The sequence below is a fragment of the Pararge aegeria genome, chromosome 9 (genome assembly GCF_905163445.1).
Source record: "Pararge aegeria chromosome 9, ilParAegt1.1, whole genome shotgun sequence".
In the NCBI taxonomy this organism is placed as follows: Eukaryota; Metazoa; Arthropoda; class Insecta; order Lepidoptera; family Nymphalidae; genus Pararge; species Pararge aegeria.
This window is the reverse complement of record NC_053188.1, coordinates 3233450-3254861: the sequence shown is the minus strand read 5'-3', so window position 1 is coordinate 3254861 and position 21412 is coordinate 3233450. Positions and strand designations below refer to the sequence as shown.

Sequence of the window (21412 nt, the reverse complement as noted above, 5' to 3'; positions counted from 1 at the left end):
CGTGTAAATGAAAACCGAAAAAATATTTCAGAGGCTATAGAGGTACATTATTTACGGTCTCTGAGACTTATCTGTGATACCGAATCGCTAATAGTTGTTGAGTACCTACACCATTGCCGTAGTTTTTACTGATAGAAAAGACAGCCCTATTAAATGTGTTTTAACTCATTGTTTAAACTTATGCATAGGCAGGTCCAAACTTACCTTGGGAATCATATTATAAAAGCATATACTCAATCCTACAATGACTTCTGCACCTTTCGCAAACGATATGCAGTTGTCACTAACTTATGTTGATATCGAGTAAGGCGGTTTTCGTTTATAAAGAGCAAGCAATGTTTTGTCTTACAAATACTATGAATGTATGAATGAATGAATACACTTTTATTGTACACCAAAGAAAAAAAAGTAGTTACAGAGATATAAATAGAGCAAGAGGGTACAATTTGGTGGCCTTATGGCTACATAGCGATTTCTTCCAGGCAACCAAAGGCGTAAAAGGAAAAAACTATATTGTTATACTATATTGTTATAAATATATTGTGAGGTACGTAAGTAAACCTATTTCTTTAAATTTTTCACGGAGGGATTCACGTGATTTAAGTTTATATATTGACCGTACTTTCAGCTCTTTTCTGCAATATGAATATAGTTTCAATCTTTGCGAAGTCGTCTTCCTTTAACTTCTATCGCTTTGTCTTTCCGGTGAACTGACTTTTATCATTAAAACATTGAACTGGTTGTACAATTAATAACAGATTGAATTTTGTATCCCTATGAAGCTCCAAATGAGAACATGTCATAATATTGGTATGAAATAATATGGATAGTAACATAGCTATTGGTAATATAATGGGGACTTTTCACGGGCCTGTTTATTAAAAAAATCAAGCGTGTAGGTCGCCTGATGTTAAGTTATTACTACCTACTACCTACTGCCTATGAAAATTTACAGCAACAGAGGAATTGAGCCGAATGCCAATAAATAATATATAAACATACTACGACAATATTCCATCTTCCGCAGCTTATTAACATCCCACTGCTGGGCAGGCCTCCTCTCTCATCGGAGAGACGGTTTTAGAACATATACCCACCAAGTTGCTCCAATGCGGGTCGATGGGCTTTAACGACTATTTTCACGAGTTAGTGATACCTAATAACTTTGACGGCTTAATATGTTCTTCTTTGACACCACCTATTTCCTAACTCCGGAATGGTCCTGAAAAATCGTTAAACAGAAAAAAACAATAACTAACAATATTAATTGTACGTATTCGCATCATTCATCTGTGAAAATTTCAATTTTCTGACTATCACGGTCCATGAGCCAGACGGACAGAAAGACTGACGGACGGACAGCCGAATCTTAATAATAGGGTCCCGTTTTAACCTATGAGTACAGACTTTAAAAAAATGTCTAAGTCGGAAAAAATATCTGAAAAAACCGCGCACATGCTGCCATCTATCGGCACGGTGTATAACTGACTACACGCCTGAACTTGGACGAAGCAAAAGCAGCAGGCAATCCTGTTAGTTTTACCCCGTGCCGATAGATGGCGGCGTACACGCAGTTTATCAGTTTTGATTACCTTGTTAGACAAATAATTATTGCTATTATACGTGTAGGTTCTCACGTTTTTATGATATTTAGATTTGCTATAATCTCAAATACCTGCATACTTTGATGTAGTGCCGGATTTGCATTATTCATAGGTATAGGAAGATTTATTTCCTCCGCGCCTGAAGTCGCTAGCCGCGCCCATCTATGTACCTTCCTAAAATTTTTTTTTTTTCATTTCAAGGAAACAACTGAAATAAGTACATAGTAGGTATAATGCTTACCTTTAAATAATTATTTCTACCTGATAATTTACGATAGGAATGAGTATATATGGGGATTCGCGTAGGTATTTGTATAAACACCATGTTATGAAAATTAAGCTTAATTTGCTGTACTCCGCGAAAAGCAGGATAATCTGTATGGTGCAATTTATAATTTCTTCAATCCTTTTACTCCACACCAAACAGATCTTCGGAAATGTACCCGCTACGCACGTTTCGCTCCGAAACCGGAGCATCCTCAGGAGATGTTTGACTTTACAATAAATAACAATGACTTTACAATGAAGTTCTTAACAATTATTTTAGATATAATACACCTTTGAGAACATTATGGAGAATTCTCAGGCATGCAGATTTCCTCACGATGTTTTCCATCCCCGTTGAAGCGAGTCATATTTTAATTACTTAAAATGCAACATAACTTGAGGTGTGTGGGATTCGAACTCGGTCCCCCAAAAGTGAAGTCGAGCTCCAACCCACTGGGCCATCACCGCTTCCTACATTATGCTTTACAAATTGCAAATTATAAATTGTATTCTTAAACATTTCACAAAGTACAAAGGAGAATATTTAAACTTAGATTGGAGTTAGAGTTAAGTAAAGCGATAAACTAAAACTATAAATTAAACGCTTCGCCTATCCTTGACCCAAGTTTGCAGCTGGATGGGTGGGTACATTGTTGATTCTTAATTTGGTCGTTTTCCCGGCTAAATGGGGCAAGGTCAGACAAACTCGACATATCAGGTTGGTGTATTATTCATCTTGCGAAGTATGTGGAGCAGTGGAAGGAAAATAAATAAATAAATATACTACGACAATACACGCATCGCCATCTAGCCCCGAAGTAAACGTAGCTTGTGTTATGGGTACTAAGGTGACTGATGGTAATTTTTTAAATAACATACATAAATACTTATAATATACATATAAACACCCAGACACTGAAAAACATTCATGTTCATCACACAAACATTTTCCAGTTGTGGGTATCAAACCAACGATCTTGGACTCAGAAAGCAGGGTCGCTGCCCACTGCGCCAATCGGCCGTCTAAGGTGTACATATATTGTTTAATAAAAATACCCGTAATAATAAAAGTCATCATCATCATCATATCAACCCATTACAGCCCACTACAGGGTCTCCTCCCGAAATAAAAAAAAGTTAAGGCCGTAGTCTAACACGCTGGCCCAGCGCGGATTGGTGGACTCCACACATAGAAAAGTCCTATTATAGTATAAAGGACTACGTAAAAGATAAAAAAGCTTGGGTGTAAATTATTGCTCTAACTAGGTTGCTCTTCTAATAATTTAAAATGACATTGTGAGATGGTGATAACAAAAAAAAAAAAAAACACCCGGCTAAGTTTGTTGTGGGCTTCTTCTTAGACCAGGACGCGTTTGGAACCCTCGTAGCTTTAGTTTTAAGTTTACGAATGTGGTTATCGTCATCATCTCACTACCGTGTGGTTCTTATGTACGCATCTAAAGTGCCACCGGTGGGCCTACTTGAATAAAGATATTTTTGACTTTGACTTTGACTTTGACTTTGACATCTTTAAGAACATTATGCAGAACTCTCAGGCATGCAGGTTGCAACCAATGGCGTAAAAGGAAAAAAACATAGAAAAGAGGTAGGTGGTGCAATAAATAATATTTAAAATTATACAAATATAAAAATAAAACATATATATTATATTTATATCTATATAAATATAATATATATGTTTTATTTATATATTGATTTATTTATATATAAGTGATGTATTAATAATTAAAAAAAAAAAAATTAGGAAGTCTTTATTAAGTAATTTAAGTTGAAAACTATATGTGAAACGCAACGACTTCGATATAAAAACAAAATTAAAATCGGTTAATCCATTCGGCCGCTTCGTTGCCACATACACACACAAAGACACGTCTAACTTATAACACCCTGTCGTTTTGTGTCGGGTAACTAATTGAGGTAGGAAGATATAATTAAGTCATTTAAATGAAACCTTTATCCATGCGACACGTTTGTTTCATACTAGCTTGTCTCCCCTATATTGTGGGGAAGATATTTGTTATTAACAAGTTGGAGAAAAATTTGAAAAACAATGTTTTGTTCCACTACAAGTTGGCCATGGGCGTATCCTGCTTCTGGTATAGATTTGTTGTCTGTCTGTCTTTTTAAAGGGGTATAGAATTTATATTGAATTCATACCTCTAATCTGTTTACATCTCTGCAAATAGGTAACTAGCAATGGCCGACAAAACCTCCTATATGGTATTAGTTTATTACCTTACCACGTAAGGTTCGAATTACTGACCTCTGTGGTTGTAAATAAAGGTCAGTAGTCCTAGGATTTGTATTGTATACTAGCTGGCCCTCCCGACTTCAGTCTGTAACAATTAAATATGACTTGTTTAAAGATATACATTGTGAGGAAACTTGCATGCCTAATGTCCGTTTTAATATAATATAAATTCGGTTTTTTTTCTTTATAACGTAAATCGTCGTAAGCGGTGATAGCGCATTGGGTAAATCTCGATTTCACTTTCGGGGGGCCGAGTTCGAATCTCAGCACGCACCTCAAACTTTTCTAAGTTATGTGCGTTTTAAGTTATTAAAATATCACTTGCTTCAACGGTGAAGGATAACATAGTGACGAAACCTGCATGCCCGAGAGTTATTCACACGTAATGTTCTCAAAGGCGTGTGGAGTCCAACGATCTGCACTGGGCCAGCGTGGTGGCCTACGGCCCTAACCCCTTCTCATTGTGGGAGGACCCGTGCTCTGTAGTGGGCCGGTAATGGGTTGTGGTGATAATGATGATACGTACGAAAGATTAAAAATATTGTAATACGAATACCACACCTCGTGGCAAGAATCCATGCTCCATCCAACAAGTTATGCGATATGAGTTGCCTCGTGCAAAACGATGTTGAAAAGGGACATGTAGCAATATGCCTAAAATCATTTATGATAAAGCGTTACTTATTGGGGCATTGCCTTGTTTTTCGTTCGTGAAAACGGGCATAAGAGATCTCCATAACGTTTTTAAGTGCGTTGGAAGTTACCAATCCGCAATCAGCCAGTGTGGTGGACTACGACCTAAGCATTGGATAGAAGCAGGCGTTACTTTGCGGAAATCCATGACATATTATCAAAATCAAGCTTAATTTGCTATACTCCGCGAAAAGCAGGAGAATCTGTGTGGTGCAATTTATAATTTCTTCAATCCTTATACCCCACACCAAACAGATCCTCGGCAATTCACCCTCTACGCACGTTTCGCTCCAAAACCGGAGCATCATCAGGAGATGTTGACTTTACAATGAATAATTGTTAAGTAACTTAACAATTATTCATTGATTTTGATAATACGACCTAAGCCTTATTATGAGAGGAAGCTCGCACCTAGTGGGCAGTGGCCTGCATTGAGGATACGCACAGGGTATGCATTAAGCGGGCAGATAATGTAAAATGAAAAAAATCTCTAGTACGAGTTATATAAAACCATAGTAAGAGTTATAAAAATCCTTCCCATTAGATTTTAGAACTTGTACTGGAGATTTTTTTCATTTAATATCATCTGCATACCCTGTGCATACCCTCTATGCACGCCACTGCTAGTGGCCCGGTAATGAGTCTATGATTATTAATAAACTCTATGGTATTGTTACCATAGTGTAATATACTACGAGTTATTCTTAAGTAAATTGTAACGAAGAAACCGATTAAGCGCAGTTAAGAGACTTAAAAGTTCATTAACTCAAACTTTTAAAAGAGTTGTTGAAATCTAAGTGCGAAATTCTATTCTACCTCAAGTACTCTCTTCAGTTTACGAATTTTAAGATTAAACACACTCTACTACTTTCCAACGACATAAATGTCTGTCTTATCTTTCTATTTCATAAGAAAGAAAAAGAAAATACATTTTTACAAGAAAGCTCCGTTCCGTGTCTAACGACAAAGGTTGTCTGGAAAAGATCGCTTTAGCGTTAAGACCGCCTTGCACGCCCCTATTCTAGGTTTCGTATGAGTTAACTTTGTATAACGCACACATTGCGTGGGAAATTAAGTTTTAAAAATAAATAAATAATAAATATACTACGACGATACACACATCGCCATCTAGCGCCAAAGTAAGCGTAGCTTGTGTTATGGGTGCTAAGATGACTGATGAATATTGTTTGTATAAATAATATACATAAATACTTATAAAATACATATAAACACACTGATAATATTCCTGTTCAGGGAGTAAGAGATGTTTCTCATGTTCATACAAAGACCCACCGATAACCGATAGAAGTTGGTGTCTTAAGGTGCATGAATGGCGACCCCGCACCGATAAATGCGGCGTACGTCGGGCCCCAACGATGTGTACAGATGACATCAGGCGAGTCGCTGGGAGCCGCTGAGGGCAAGCGGCCCAGAACCGTGGATTGTGGAACTCCCTACAAAAGACCTATGTCCAGCCGTGGACGTCAATTGGTTGAAATGATGATGATGATAAAGGGATATTTAAATTCCAGAGCTTACCAGCATGAATTTAAAATTAATAATTTAAAATTCACATATTTCAAGTGGGCTTACTCGATCGGACGTCGAATGAATAAATGTTATCAGTGTAGATTTATTTATTTTATTTATTTATATATATGTATCAAAACAAGGTTTACTATGACCCACAAATATTTGAATAAATTTAGGTAAAAAGTCATAATTTGGCCCTGGTGTGGGTGAGTATCTGACTCCTAACTAGTTATAACTGTATTTAGGATATCACATATTCTACCGCGGACTAATGGAATATACAGGATTTATATTGTAAATACTGTAATGTAACGTACTTATAAAGTGCACTGTTAAAACACATCACTTAATTCTTAGAACTTAATATCAAAACACGATTAAATAGTAGGTCTATAAACTTAATAAATACAAAACTTAACAAACTAGTATTAAAACAAGAAACTTTACTGCATATTATTACTACTTGACATATTTTAATAAAAACTCACTCATACAATACGTGAATACCGAATAACATTGCCTATGCCTATTGAAATTTGTGTGCCTACCCACCGCTTGCGCCGCAAACGGAGATACACATATTAAATCAATGGTAGATACATACTATAGGTACAACATGTATTCGAGGAATACATTTAAAAAGCTTTCCGAAACTAAATGTTACCGATCATAAAATGTATGATGGATGGAAGCGTAATATTTTAGAACTCTATATTCATACAAACTGGATAACATAATGTATAATTTAATGTGCTTTGTTGATGATGCAGCCAGAAATAGTTTACTAAAATAGCATCTAATACCATTCATTGCGGTACCTTTTATCAGAATGTATGTTTCCGGAAAACCCGGGTAACAATACACGGGTTTTTCGCTATTAATATCGTTCATGTGCGTGGAACCTTAGACGGTGATAAATTCCTCGTTTCTTTGTTTACCAGGCTTCTTTAAAACCAAAGTTTTAAGGAACGCAGTTATACTGTTCTCTTCTTAAAGCTTTTACCCATTCCTCCTTATTACTTAAGAACCACTCAAAAGGTTTTGCAACACAAGTATGAATATAACAACCCATAGTAGACAGGCATTCTTTACTTATTTTTGTTGAACTCGGCGGTGCCGGCGAGAACGTTGGCCTTATAAGTTTGGGTTGTTTATGCATAAACATTATGTGAATTAAATATTATATATATTTTTAACTTAAATTGCCGCACCAACCCGTTCTTTAGCCTTTCGGTAACGTCAATAATTGTCTGGAATCTTATCGCTAAAGTTATCTCAGCTTTAGCGATAGGACCGCCTTTCCTTATGTGTTTACTTTGTGTTAAAATCTGGTGGGCAATAAAGTTTTCAAACAAACATATTGACATGTGATTTATATATACATTATCGTCTATATATATAAAAGTAAATTGTGTTAGTTATACCATTTAAAACTCAAAAACGGCTGAACCAATTTTTATGACATTTGATTTTTTGGATTCTTCTTAGACCGGAATAGGATAATAAGTATTAAAATATAAAATTCATCACAAAAAAAAAAATTATCCGCGGTACGAAATTCGCCGGGACAGCTAGTGTGTATTATTTTTTATATATAGGTGTATTTTTTTATATACCAATATATAAAAAATAATTTAAAAAATACAAACCAATAAGGGGAATTTATATGTGGAATAAAAAAACTTAGATATCATCAACCAATTCCGGTCTACTACAGAGCGCGGTCCTCTCAAGAGGACGGGCTAGGAAGGGCTTAGGACTAGACTATGGAATCCATCACGCCGACCAAGTGAGGACTGGTAGAGTCACACACCTTTGAACGTTATGGTGAATTCTCAGGCATGCAGGTTTCCTCACGATGTTCGATGCCTTCACCGTTAAAGCATTTGCTATTTTGAATAAAAAACTCACATAGCTCCGAAAAGTTAGAGGTGCGTGCCTGGTCTCGAACGCGGTTACCCCGAAAGGGAAGCCGAAGCTGTAATTACTAGACTATCACCGCCTTTCATAATCGCGAAATTGTTTGTTTGTTTAGTTATACCTGAACTACCCAGTTTGGAAGTAGTTTAAAGTTTTATATCAAGGATAAGAATTGGGGGACCGTCTCCGTTTTATAGACTTTGTTATAGCTATGAACTTAGCATTTTTTTGGTGTGTTGGAAAAGCTTTATGGCTACCGCCAATACTCTTAAGCAGGACGGATGTTATGTGGGACTCTCATCTCTAAAGGGGGTGTACTTAAACTATAAAACACCACGACATGCCCCTGTTTTTGGATTTGTTAGACGCCCGGGAAACCCATTGTATACTTCCCGGACATCTAACAACTACCCAGCCGATTGCTGTTATATATTAATATATATATGTAATAGTTTGGATTACAATTTTTGCGAATTAAGCACCCAAATTAAAGCTTGTCAACTTTATATAGTACCTGATATTCTTGAATTAATTTAAAAAAAACGTGTGGGCCGTCGCGGGACGCCTGGCAGATGTGAAACATCGAAATTGTTTTCTGTGAGTTATTGCAGATATTGCATAATGAAAAGATAGAGTAATACAAATTTGTTCCACAAAAATAAAATACAACCAAATGGATAACCACTCCTTTTTGTAAGTCTGTTAATAATGACTGTTTTCCCTTCAGGTTTTCCCTCGCCTATTCAAAAGGGAAACTTCGGCTATATATTTTTCCTACGGGTGTGGAAAGCCCTTTAAGATTCTTACGCGATAGGTGTTGGTTTCAAGGTTAAGGAATATCTTAAGGGTGGACGGATACCTATTTGCATTTTTTTTTAAGTAAATTTATATCCATAAAGTAACATGAACAGGTTCCTTTATTGTATCATTGAGGTTAAATAATTATTCAGTTAAATTGAATTTAAAAAAAACGCTCCGGCTCTCCATCCCAACCAGCTGGCAGTTCAACTCACCGTTCCAGATTATCATAACACAGAGAAGATGCTCATAGTCAAGGACTGATTGCAGGATAACAACAGAAAAAAAAACGAAAGAAAATTTGAATTCGTCCATTGTCACACCAATTTTCGCTGAGCAATGCATTTACGTATACCTTCCTAGGAAGAGTGTTCCAGTTACCATTTGACGGAGTTATGGAGTAAAGCCTATGTCCAAACTCGTAGTATGAAATCATATCATACCTAGTTTTATTTGAATTTATTCAGTAGTTTCAGCGTAATGCGCGGCCAAAATAGATGTAAGCAGAACGAAAAAAAAAATACAATTTTGGCTTCAGTATCGGATAGGTAAACAGTGTGTATACGAGTACCTTTTAAACCAAATAAAAATTTAAATATCTTCAATGTACTGAATTTGCCCAGTTCTATTATAAGTATGAACGGTTAAGGGTAAGTAATACAAGTATTGAAAACATAAAAAAGCATAGTAATAAAGAAAGTACTTAAGTTCTTTCTTTATTACATAGTGCAGAAATAAAGTAGTAGTATATATTATTTATAACATTAAAATTCTAAATGCAGGAATTGTTGTTTTAATTTTTATCACGAGTGCAGTAAACTTCAATTATTTTGAATATATCAAGATCGGTTTTATAATTTTAAAAGAGCTTACGATGTAATAATGAGGCCGTAAATATCGTAATCCATTGGTTCGAATAACACAATCGTCCATGCAAATAGAAGCAAATACGAAAACAGTACTAATAATAAATAGTATTTATTTCCAACAAGGCATAATAATATAAGAAAATAACTTTTACATACAATGGAAAATACCCATAGACCGATCGCACATTGACTACTAACTTTAGACTTAACGCTTAGAATACTAATCCCAAAACTCGAGTCAGCCATTAACGAATTTTTTTGACAAAATATCGACAACAGCAGCAAATGGACTACGACTTCACTTTCGGGGGGCCGATTTTGAATCCCAGCATGCACCTCCAACTTTTCTGAGTTATGTGCGTTTTAAGAAATTATAATATCACTTGCTTCAATAGCGAAGGAAAACATCGTGAGAAATCTTCTCCATAATGTTCTCAGAGGTGTGTGGAGTCCACTGGGCCAGCGTGTACGGCCTTAACCCTGTCTTATCGTGGGGGAGACCCGTTCCCTGTAACCCAAACATTAGCAAAATGACTAGTGATTGGGCTCTCTTCTGAATTTAAATTGCAAGACCAAATGTTAACTTTTTGGCCCAAGAAAATAAGTAAAACTGTTCGTGAAAGCCACATTGCCGGGTCGGAAGGGTCAAGGTTACAAAATAACAGGACGTCCTTAACTTTCATCTCTGTAATGATCCTTTCGCACTACATCTATATAAAAACGGTGACAATTAATATATGGTTGAAATTTTAATACAGCGGTATAGATTGTAGTATAGTCAAGAAACTGTTTCATATGTTAAACAAATACTAAGGTTAGAATGAGTAGGTACTGCTACTAGGTGTCTGCAGTATTTTTCCTAAGCGCACATAAAAACAAAAAATTTGGAGATTTTTCGAGTAAGTACACGTCAGCAATATGCTTTGTTTATATATGCTCTTACAAGAAACGATCAGTCAAACATTTTAAAACCTTTTTTAAACCTTTTATTTAAAAAAAAAATTGTAACTCAGGCCCAAAATAAATTTTCAATGTGCGACCAAACTATATTATCATAGCGTAAACGTAAACGTGAACATACGTAAATAAAACCCTATCGATGTCTAATAAAAGTGCCATCTCCGAAATGAACATTGAAGGCCGTAACTCGATTGCGTGTCCATCAAACTCTTATATCCTATCGTGTGAAGTTACCCCTGATCTCCCTTTCCACTGAGAGGCTGGGAGGGAGTTAGTTTCATTCCAACCACGACGCGGTACGGACGCCTGTAAGCCCGAGACGTAATTCCCGCCATACGTAAAGAAAAGACTAAATCACGAAAACCTCAGTCTAAGAAAACAATGGATGTCGTGTTCAAAGGTAATTTTTTTTTCTTTATTTATAATCACATAAGACATTTTAAACGGTCATGAGATGTAAACAACTAAACATATATATAGCTTGGGAAAATATATCGCGCGCTTTCTGTATATTTTTCTTTAAGCCGGTCTACATGAGTGATTTGTTTAGTTACTATGAAAAAAAATCGCCTTTTATCTTAATTAGACAGTGTTACTTATAGGCTAAATTGGATAGAACTTCAATTTTATGAAGGACATTACAATATGTTATTTTTACGTATTTTCACTAAGTGCTACCTCTCTTTTTTGTTTTACTCATCTATAATTTAGTAACTTATACATGTTTAAATTAATTCTTGATTAAGTAAATAGTTCCTTTAACAAGTAATTAAAAGTAGCAGTTCTTGTTTTGAGTAAATTAATGGTTCAATGAGTCAAAAGTTCGTTTAATTTAACTATCTTAGAAGAACCTAAAATATGGAGTTTTTGATTTGTGTGTTTGATTAGGAAATGCACATTTTCGCCTTATCGTCTGTCATTTGATTCATAAATTGTTTAACGTACTTCGCCGGCATCCAATCATTGTGCCAGCGAGGTACGTTACGGAGTGTTCTTAAAAAAATATTAAAGGAAAGTCTTTGATTCTGCATAACTTCGACCAAAATTTCCCAAACTCCAACAGTGTACAGCCAGCGCAAAATTTGGCCGTGAATCCATGATTGCGGTTGTAACTTCAATTTGTTTACGCCATGGAGCTCGCCTTTTCTCCTTCGTTTGTTTATTTTATAACAATGAACTTTTATACACTTTGAGGTTTCGGGCGCTTTGAAATTTTCAAGACGTTTTCTGTTTGTAAATGCGTATTTTAAGACAACTTTATTAGCTTTGTATCACGAGCCGTAACTGTAAACGTGACGCGTGATTTTCGCTAATAGTCTACAGTCGCCTGTATCCAGTGAATAAGTAATCCAGTCATTAACATCAAATTTCCAAATTGATGCGGTGATAGCCCAGTGGGTAGGACTTCGACTTCACTTTCGGGGGAGCGAGTTCGAATCCCGGCACACACTTCTAACTTTTGAATATATGAATACACTTTTATTGTACACGACATAAACATATAGAAAAATTATAAATAAAAATTTAACAAAAAGTATACAATTTGGCGGCCTTATCGCTACATAGCGATCTCTTCCAGGCAACCAAAGGCGTTAAACACAGCTCAAGAAGAGAGGTAGGTGGTGCATATTAATAAACACTAGCTGACCCGAGCAACTTCGTTGCACCAAATCGGTTATTACCGGAAAACACAAATAAAATGACATTTTCTAGAAATGAATCCTAGCTAGATCGATTTATCGCCCCCCTGAATACTAAATTTCATGAAAATCGTTGGAGCCGATTCCGAGATTCCAATTATATATATACAAGAATTGCTCGTTTGAAGATATAAGATATATATTTGCATATGTAGCTATGTATACATATATAATATAGTTTTCTAAGTTATATGCGTTGTAAGCAATTAAAATAACACTTGCTTCAACGGTGAAGGAAAAGATCGTGAGAAAACCTGCATACCTGAGAGTTCTCCATAATGTTCTCAAAGGTGTGTGGAGTCCACCAATCCGCACTGGGCCAGGGTAGTGGACCCTTCTCATTGTGGGAGGAGACCTGTGTTTGCCCTGTATTGGACCGGGTATAGGTTGATTATGATGATTTACGTGAAATTTCTTATTCGGGCTTCGAGTTAAAATTCAAGGAACACCTGTTTCATTATTAATGGAAATACTACCTCCTCTACTGTGACTGGAACTAAGAACTTAAAGTTTGTATGAAAGTCCTTTATTTCTCAAGTTATATACATTTTGGTATTATGTCTTTTACTAATTGCTTCCAGCTTTTCCTCTAGCTTGCTTTCTGGAGACTAGCATAGACGACGGGGGAAATTTCTTAATCTCTCGGGATATGAAACAAACAAAGTTCCAGGTTTTTCAATAGACTGGTTCATATGCAAGTGCCCCCGCAAGAACTGTACTTTCTTATTAAGTCCGCTGAAATTCTTTGAATCCAGGATTAAAGTATCAAAGTTGCCAATTTGTGTGCATCGTGCTGGGATACTAAAATAGTAAATTAAACTCTGCGGCCCATAAGCCATCTCTATACAAATCACAAATTATGAATATTCATTGCTCTGCGCTTCTCAAAAGAAGGATTTAATTTTAACCGTTAAAGAAAATTAGGTTCTTCTCAGCAAGTGTCAAACGTATTTTATTAAAGCCTTCTAGCATCAGAGTGAATACTAATCGACTATACTGTTCTAGTGAATTACCTTATGTTCAAAACATATTGGATAGAAGCAGACGAGTTCTTTGCGGAATTCCATGATATATTGTGAAAATTAAGCTTAATTTTCATAATATTATGTCCAACATGTTAAAACAGAACGTTCGTTACTAGTGTTGTGTAGAATTTTTTTAATTTTCTCTGTTCTCGGCCAAAAACCTACGAAAATAAAACAGTTCAACGGCAGTTAGTAAATAATATATAAAAAAAAAAAAAGTTTATTTGTTGCTTATTTAGGTCGTGAAAGAAGGAACAAACAAACAATTTTTTTGTAGACTTTAATTTTTTTTTTCTGAATTTAACGCTGATTAGGTGCTCTCAGGATTTTAATTCACAAAAATAGATTTTGCTAAATATGTAGTACAGCTATAATGATTTTTTTTTAAATATAGTGCTTAGTCAGAGAGTTTTTTTTTTAAATACTAAAAAATAACCTTAGTACTACGCGTTAAGTAACTGCAGCACGTAGAGATAAATTACTGAATTGAAAAGTAGTGGCATTACAAACTCGTCCAAACTGTCACACCCTAATAATACGTTACGTTTTAATTTTGAACGAAGCTTTTGACAATGTGAGCACTGGTTGCTTCTTTATTGCCTCACTATAATAATACTAAACTTTGGTTGCGCTGGGCCCTTTGTATTCCTCACGTTTTACAAGGGGAGAAGGGCCCTTTAGGTAGAAATACTATGACTTGAGTGAATAAAACCGGGACAAAAAAGTTTATTTGCATTTTCTATGCCACGGGGCTTCATGGTACAAAAATATTTATCAATTTGCAATTGTGCGTTAAATAAAAAGTTGTTTATTTTTTTTTAAATATATAGGTAAATGCGACTAAAAATAAAAAAAAATTTCATATGAAAGTAATTAGTTTAGTTTAGGTTTGATAATCAGCCACTGAATTTTGATACGAATTAATGCTTAACCTCCTAAAGCAACTCTTACAAGATGTACCTTGTAATTTATTCTATTATATAATTGACTGTTGTTCGGTATGAGCTTCAACGTATTAAAATCAAGTTGTCCCTGCGAAAAAAGGCGGCGACAAACGGTCAGACGGACGGGCAGATAGAAAGACAGAAAACGGACTGACTGGTTCCGTTTCTTGCATGCTGGCATGCATTTAAAAAATCACATGTGTTTGAGTGAAAGTATTAACGCTGCAACAAAAATAAACATTTTAATTATTTATAAAGTTTATCTAACGGTTATGATGCAAGAATAGTCCTGGCTAATTTCCAACTCATTATGGTGAACCTACGAATAGTGTAACAATAGGACAGCGTGGTGTTCTATGCCACGTTAGGGTCATGCAAGGGGGTGCGTCGGGCCCCTTTTATTAAAAGCTTGATATCGTTCCGATTTATTAGCTATTCTTTGGGTATCTTATCTATAGGCAGTGGGATTTATTTATTTGTTGCGTGAGTACAGTCAGTGTGATTTGAGCTTAGCAATTGGATGAAAATAACGTTAAATCTTTTATAAGCTGTACTATAATATAATAGGGGATTATTATGGAAGATATTACCTGTCATCGCATTGACAATGATATCAGTTTACTTGCAGTTCAACTCATAAATTAATATAACGTTAGTAGCTGATTATTGAATAAGCTACTAAAATTTTAATTATACTTTTTATAAATAAATTATTCTTTTATCATCATCATCAAGTAAAGCTGAAGTCCTAACGACTAGGGTATATCTACTTGGACTAATCTTATTTAATATTATCTAGTTTACTTTTCATTCACTAATTAGAAAAAGTAAATCAAACAAAGTTATAACTTGTATAGCTTATGTTTTCACAATATCTTTAATCTATGTTTCTTTCTTTAATAGGGTATTCCTAAAATAATGTACTTGTTTATATAAACCATGTGTGTAATTTCAAGATTTAGTCAATCAATAAATAGTTTTATTTTTTGCTTCCACATTCAGTTTATTGGAATATCTATAGCGACTAAAATCATTTCTCATCTAAAATAAATACAGTTGTATTTATCATTATATTATAAGTATAGATTAACTTTTTAAAGTTTAACGGTCGAAATCAGACCGTTATAAAACCAGTTTTAGTTTAGTCTTTTAAAATTCTCATTTCAATGTTATGGAAATAGATTAAAAGTAGGGTAGGTTTCGTGACGTCGTAAATTTGATACAATGTATTTACCGACGTGGATGTTTAAAAGATAAAAATGGATATCAAGTGTTATTGTTACTTTCTCTCATGTTACAAACAGTTTAATTCAAATATTACTCGTTTCTTAAAGTTTTGATCAACCTATAGGTAGATGATATATCACAAGTCAATTCCTTAGCAGAAAACTTTAAGTCAGAACGGTGTGCTCGGAATCGTAGATCCATTTTTGAGAAAAGAAACACAGAATTTTCAAAGTAAAATGGTACTTAGCGGGCTTGATTTAAAGCATAAAGTTACTAACAGAATACGCGACTCTAAAACAAGCAACATTAGGTTAATTTTACTTAAATGCTTTGATAAGTGGTTACCCTTAAGGTTAGGTTTACGTAGAAATGTAGGTAAGTTATACTTAAGGGTAGAAGGTTATCTTTCCATACATTTCTTACGGTGACTTTTTTGCCGTCTTACAACAGTGACCCAGATAATCTATTCAATGTCTTCTATTCATTGATCATAAATAATAAGTAAAGTAGTAAATGCTTGAAATAATGCATTTAATTTCCCGGTGAAGTAGATTTCAATTATTTTGAATGCTGCTCAAAGTTACTGTAGATATGATAAAGATTGAAGGGGCTGTCGAAGTTTATAAATATAATAATATAGAATAAAAAAACAATAAATAAAACTACTATGTTTTAACATTGGAGGCTCTAAAATTTTGAACAGATACATCCCAAAAGGCTGGGCCAGCAATGGGAGATGATGATGATGATGTCATCCTAAGGTTTCTTTAATGACTTTCCTGGTGCAGCGTGACCGCTGTGGTTTTAAGTTTGCGGTCTCGCGTTCGAATCCCAGCAGGGGCACATTAGGAATATTTAGTATCTGAATTTTCTCTGGCCTGGTCTTGTGGGAGGCGTCGAGGCCGAGGCTTGTTGCCCCTGCCGACAAAGACTTGCCACCAAGCGATGTCGCGTCTTCTTCTTTGTCGCTATACTCTTGACGGTGGTCATCATGAAGCGTCTTTGAGGGCAGATATCACACGCCCCACGAGCATCCGCCACTTTTCTCGGCTGGCCGATGTCGCGTAGAAACCCATTAGTTGTATGGGTTTAATATAAATGCCATAATCCAGCCATCACTTACCACCAGGGGAGATTGCAATCAAGGGCTAACACATAGTGGAAAAATAATAAAAAAATTCAAGGTCCCTTTGTTGGTCAACTAACGTCATACATATTTATATACGATTGTGACCAGGGCCCCAGCAAAGCCAAAGAGACGCCGGCCGCGTTAGTAAGGCAGCGGGTCGTAGTGAGCGAAATTTGCGATTCAATGAGCCCTGCTCAACAATCGCATATTGAGAACGCTATTGTGTGGGTCATACCCGTGTTATATAACGCTGCCCACATTATACTTTGATCTCAAGATTCTACTACTCTTACACGTACAATGCTTTTTAGTGTACACACGTCACGTTCGTGTAAGCGGAAATCAGTCATTATACACGGTTTTTTTTGGTTTACAACGGCAGCCAATGGTGTACACTTCATACAAGAACGAAAAATAAAAAGAGGACGAATATTTGTGAACTTACATAAAATAACGTAATATGTGCAACATAGAAAAGATGAAAAAATTAGACTAAAAAAATTGTGCTATAATTCGTAGTACCTTTTAATGTCAGTTGTTTTTTTTTATCTCCTACGCGTGAATTTATGATAAAAATATCAGGAAAAATCCTTTGATAGTGCTCTTTTGATAGCCTTATAGATATAAAATATTTCTCAAAACTTGTTTAAATATTTTTAATGAAGGAAAGTAGCGGTGTGCTACAAAAGTATTGAATAAGTTTCTGAAAACAAAGCAAGCCATACATGCAGTGTTCTAATTAAACTGACCTGACATTACCTACTTGGCGAAGGCAAGCTAGACGAGTTGTATGTACTTATACATCCCTGGTACCTGCACTACGACTATTGCTAGATTATTAGCCTTAACGGTAAATAGGTATGTGCTTAGAACGTTTTGTTTAGGTTTCATACAAGTGACATCATAACTTTATGAGTCCTTGATAATGAAAATATATGATTTATTAAATAAATAGGAAACCCGCCTCCAAATGTAAACGAACAATATAACTTTAAAACTAAACTTTTAAAACTAACTAAATGAATACACTTTTATTGTACACCACAGAGAAAATTTACAGAGATACAAATACATCAGCACAATAAGGTAGACCGTTCAATTTGGCGGCCTTATCTCTAAATAGCGATCTCTTCCAGGCGACAAAAGGCATACCAGAAAATGCTATACGAAATTAGTAGGTGGTACAACAAACATTAATAAAAATAGGATTATAAACTAAATTAACATAAAATAAACATATAATATAGTACATATTAAACATAACATATTAAAGATATGTATGTGTTTGAGGCTTAACCCTTGGTTCGGTAATAGATTGATGTTATTATCCTAGACATTAAAAAAAATTAGGACCGCGATTGCGACTGAACTAAAGTTGTACGTATTAAATTATATTTTAGTAAACGTGTAAGAGTAGACGGACACGCGTCCTACGGGACACGTGTGCTAATGCGATGTGGGACGTGGATTCCCACACCAAATATATTTGTGAAATATTTAGTTTTACAATTAATTTGAGCGTTGTTTATATCGTACTAGCTATTGTCTGCGTCCTTCGTCCGCGTTTATTACGGTTTTAAACTCTGCTGTCGGGCTTAATTTGTAGTAGAGGTTTTGTGACAGATCTCGTCCGGGGAAGTACCTACTACCTCCATGCTATTTTCTGCCGCAAAGCAGCATTGTTGCAATGCTGTGTTCCGGTCTGAAGGGCGTTGTCGCCGGTGTAATTACAGGCACACATTAACACCTACGCCTCGTTGATGGACACAGACGTATTGCAGGATGTGTTTATGGCATGCCCTGCGAACTGTTGCTCTGTTTATAGGCAATGGTAGCCCACTTACCATGAGGTGGGCTACCATTGTTATTATCGATTTATGTAGGATATCACAGTTATAAAAAATATTATCCAAACAAGATGCTGAGGTTGCTGTGATTCTAGTTGGTTCACTAAAAAGCATGGTTCAAATTAAAACATTTAAATAAGTTAAGCAACCTATTTGTAGTCGCGTTTTCTACTGGAATATCGCTGCGTTTATCGGTTCGGGGTCGCCATTCGAACACCTTAGCATCCCAACGTTCATATAGCTCGGGAATATAATTAAATCTTATTAAAATATAGCCCATTGCCCAAACTAGTGACAAGCGTGCTCTATCGGTCACCCACCACAGAAATCGCCCCCCTTCTCTCGCAGCCGGGTGGGCTCTAGCCTCTGTATAGAACAATGGTTCATCGCGTCACGTGGTGTTAATTAATAGGAAGTCATAAGACTCCGGCGAAGGAAGTGCCTCGGTAAGTATATGGGCTTAAGAGGCCTCATATCCTGATTCGCCGCGGCTTATTGTGTTACGCGTAAAAAAACATTTTCAACAGAGTCTCATTGGACTCGTTGTTCTACATTAAATTTTTTCTTAACTTATTAGTGTAAAGTATGTTTTGAAATTATATAAAAACGAATGCGAGATAATCAACAAAAAAACAGTGATTTCTTTTAAAAAAACGTTTTATAATTTTTTTTCTAAGCGGTGATAGCCCAGTGAGTAAGAGCTCGACTTCACTTTGGGTGAGGCCGAGTTCGAATCCCACCACGTAACACGCAGCTTCAACATTTACAAGTTATGTGCGTTTTAAGTTATTAAAATATCACTTGCTTCAACGGTGAGGGAAAAAATCGTGAGAAAACCTGAACGCCTGAGAGTCATCATAATGTTCTCAAAGGTGCTTGGAGCCCACCAATTCGCACTTGGCCAGCGTGGTGGACTACGGCCTTAACCTCTTCTCATTGTGGGTACCCGTGCCCTGTACTGGGCCGGAAATGGGTTCATATGATGATGAATTTTCTTTAAAATTTGAAAATAAAGTTTACCCTTAAATGTAACAAAATGATGATTTTACACTATAAGACAAGAAAGAAAAACTAGACTTCGGTGGTTAGCATGATCAACTACGGGTAGCCACAAGGTCCTGGTATCGAATCCAAGGTCGGGCCAAGAGATGTTGGGCGTTGTATTTCTGCTTAAGAATTTCCAGCACCAGCCTGGAATTAGGAAATTGGTGGTGTCAACCCCGTACCTCAGAGAGCACGTTAAGCCGTCGGTCCCGGCTATTATCATTTATATATGTGAGCAGCGTGGTGGGTTTATTCTCCAAAACCCTCTCTCCTATAAGAGACGAGACAGTGGGGTTTTAATAAGCTGATGATAATGATGATTGGAACACGGGAATTCTAATTATTTTCTCAAACTCTCATTGTGTTTTTATTTATTTAATTACAGGTTAGCCCTTGACTGCTATCTAACCTGATGGTATGCGATGATGCAGTCTAAAATGGTGGCGGGCTCACCGGTTAGGGACTACGGCAGTTATAGTAAACCAATACTTCTATTCGGTCGCCGACATCGTACCAGAACGCTAAATCGCTTAGCGGCACGTCTTTGTTGGTAGGATATTAACTAGCCACGACCGAAGCCTAGCAGGCGCAATTTTAGAATTTATTATTCTTTTTTGGGGGGGAGGTTTCAGCCATATAACTGGTATGTATTTAATATAACTGCCAAATTCCCTAACAGGTTAGCCCGCTACCATCTGGGACTGCATCACCACTTACCATCAGTTGATATTGGATACGAGGGCTATCATGTAGTGGAATAAAAAAAACGCACATAATTTCGAGAAGTTAAAGGTGCGTGATCAAACTCGGTCCTCTTCTAGAGGAGACCTAAGCTCTAAACACCAGAGCCTAGTCTAGCCTAGCCGGCAATAGCCTAGTGACTAGGCTATCACCTTTTCGTTTAGCCCAATTAAAACAATATCGTGGTTAAAGTGTTGTCAAGAATTTTATACTAACCGTTAACCTAATACCTGAGTAGGTACTACAATGGCCTCAGTCTCTCGGCAGGGCTTGCAAACCTTTTTTGCATTCAGATATCGTAATAATCGAAATATAAATCTCACTTGAGGATATGCCAAGTATAAAAAAACCTTACAATTTTGTATGATGGCTTTACTTTTACGACCTTTTCAATGCCATCTTCATATTACATCTTAAAGAGTTGCATTTGTACTTTGTATGTAACTTAACATGATTGATTGATTCTGAAGCTTCAGAATAATTTTCCATAATACTAGCTGCCCTGGCGGCTGTATTCGTGTAGTTGCATTGTTATAATTTAGTTTTTTAAATTTCTCGGATTTAAAATAAACACATTTACGATTGGTTGAGCTGTTAAACCAATCATATGTAACGTAAACTAGTTCTGATGCATCTGTTATTTTCCGGGGATAAAAATAATTCTATGTCTGTCTCGGGGATGCCCGCTAGGCCAAATTTCATTATGATCGGCTCGAGCTGTTCAAACTATAATTTTTGAATAAGATTTCGTTTTTATTCCACGACAAGGTAGCCCTTGACTGCATTCTCACCTGCAGTTAAGTGATGATGCAGTCTATTATGGTAACGGGCTTACCTGT

General features: G+C 36.0%; 1 protein-coding gene across 1 annotated transcript in view; it reads left to right on the top strand.

Annotated features, from left to right (window-relative positions):
* Positions 1-11158: 11158 nt before the first annotated feature.
* LOC120626632 (aminopeptidase N) overlaps positions 11159-21412 on the top strand; it is a 38115-nt gene continuing 27861 nt past the window's right edge. Inside the window, exon 1 of the mRNA XM_039894252.1 lies at positions 11159-11316. The gene's annotated coding sequence lies outside the window, so the exon portion shown is untranslated. The remainder of the gene's footprint in view (positions 11317-21412) is intronic.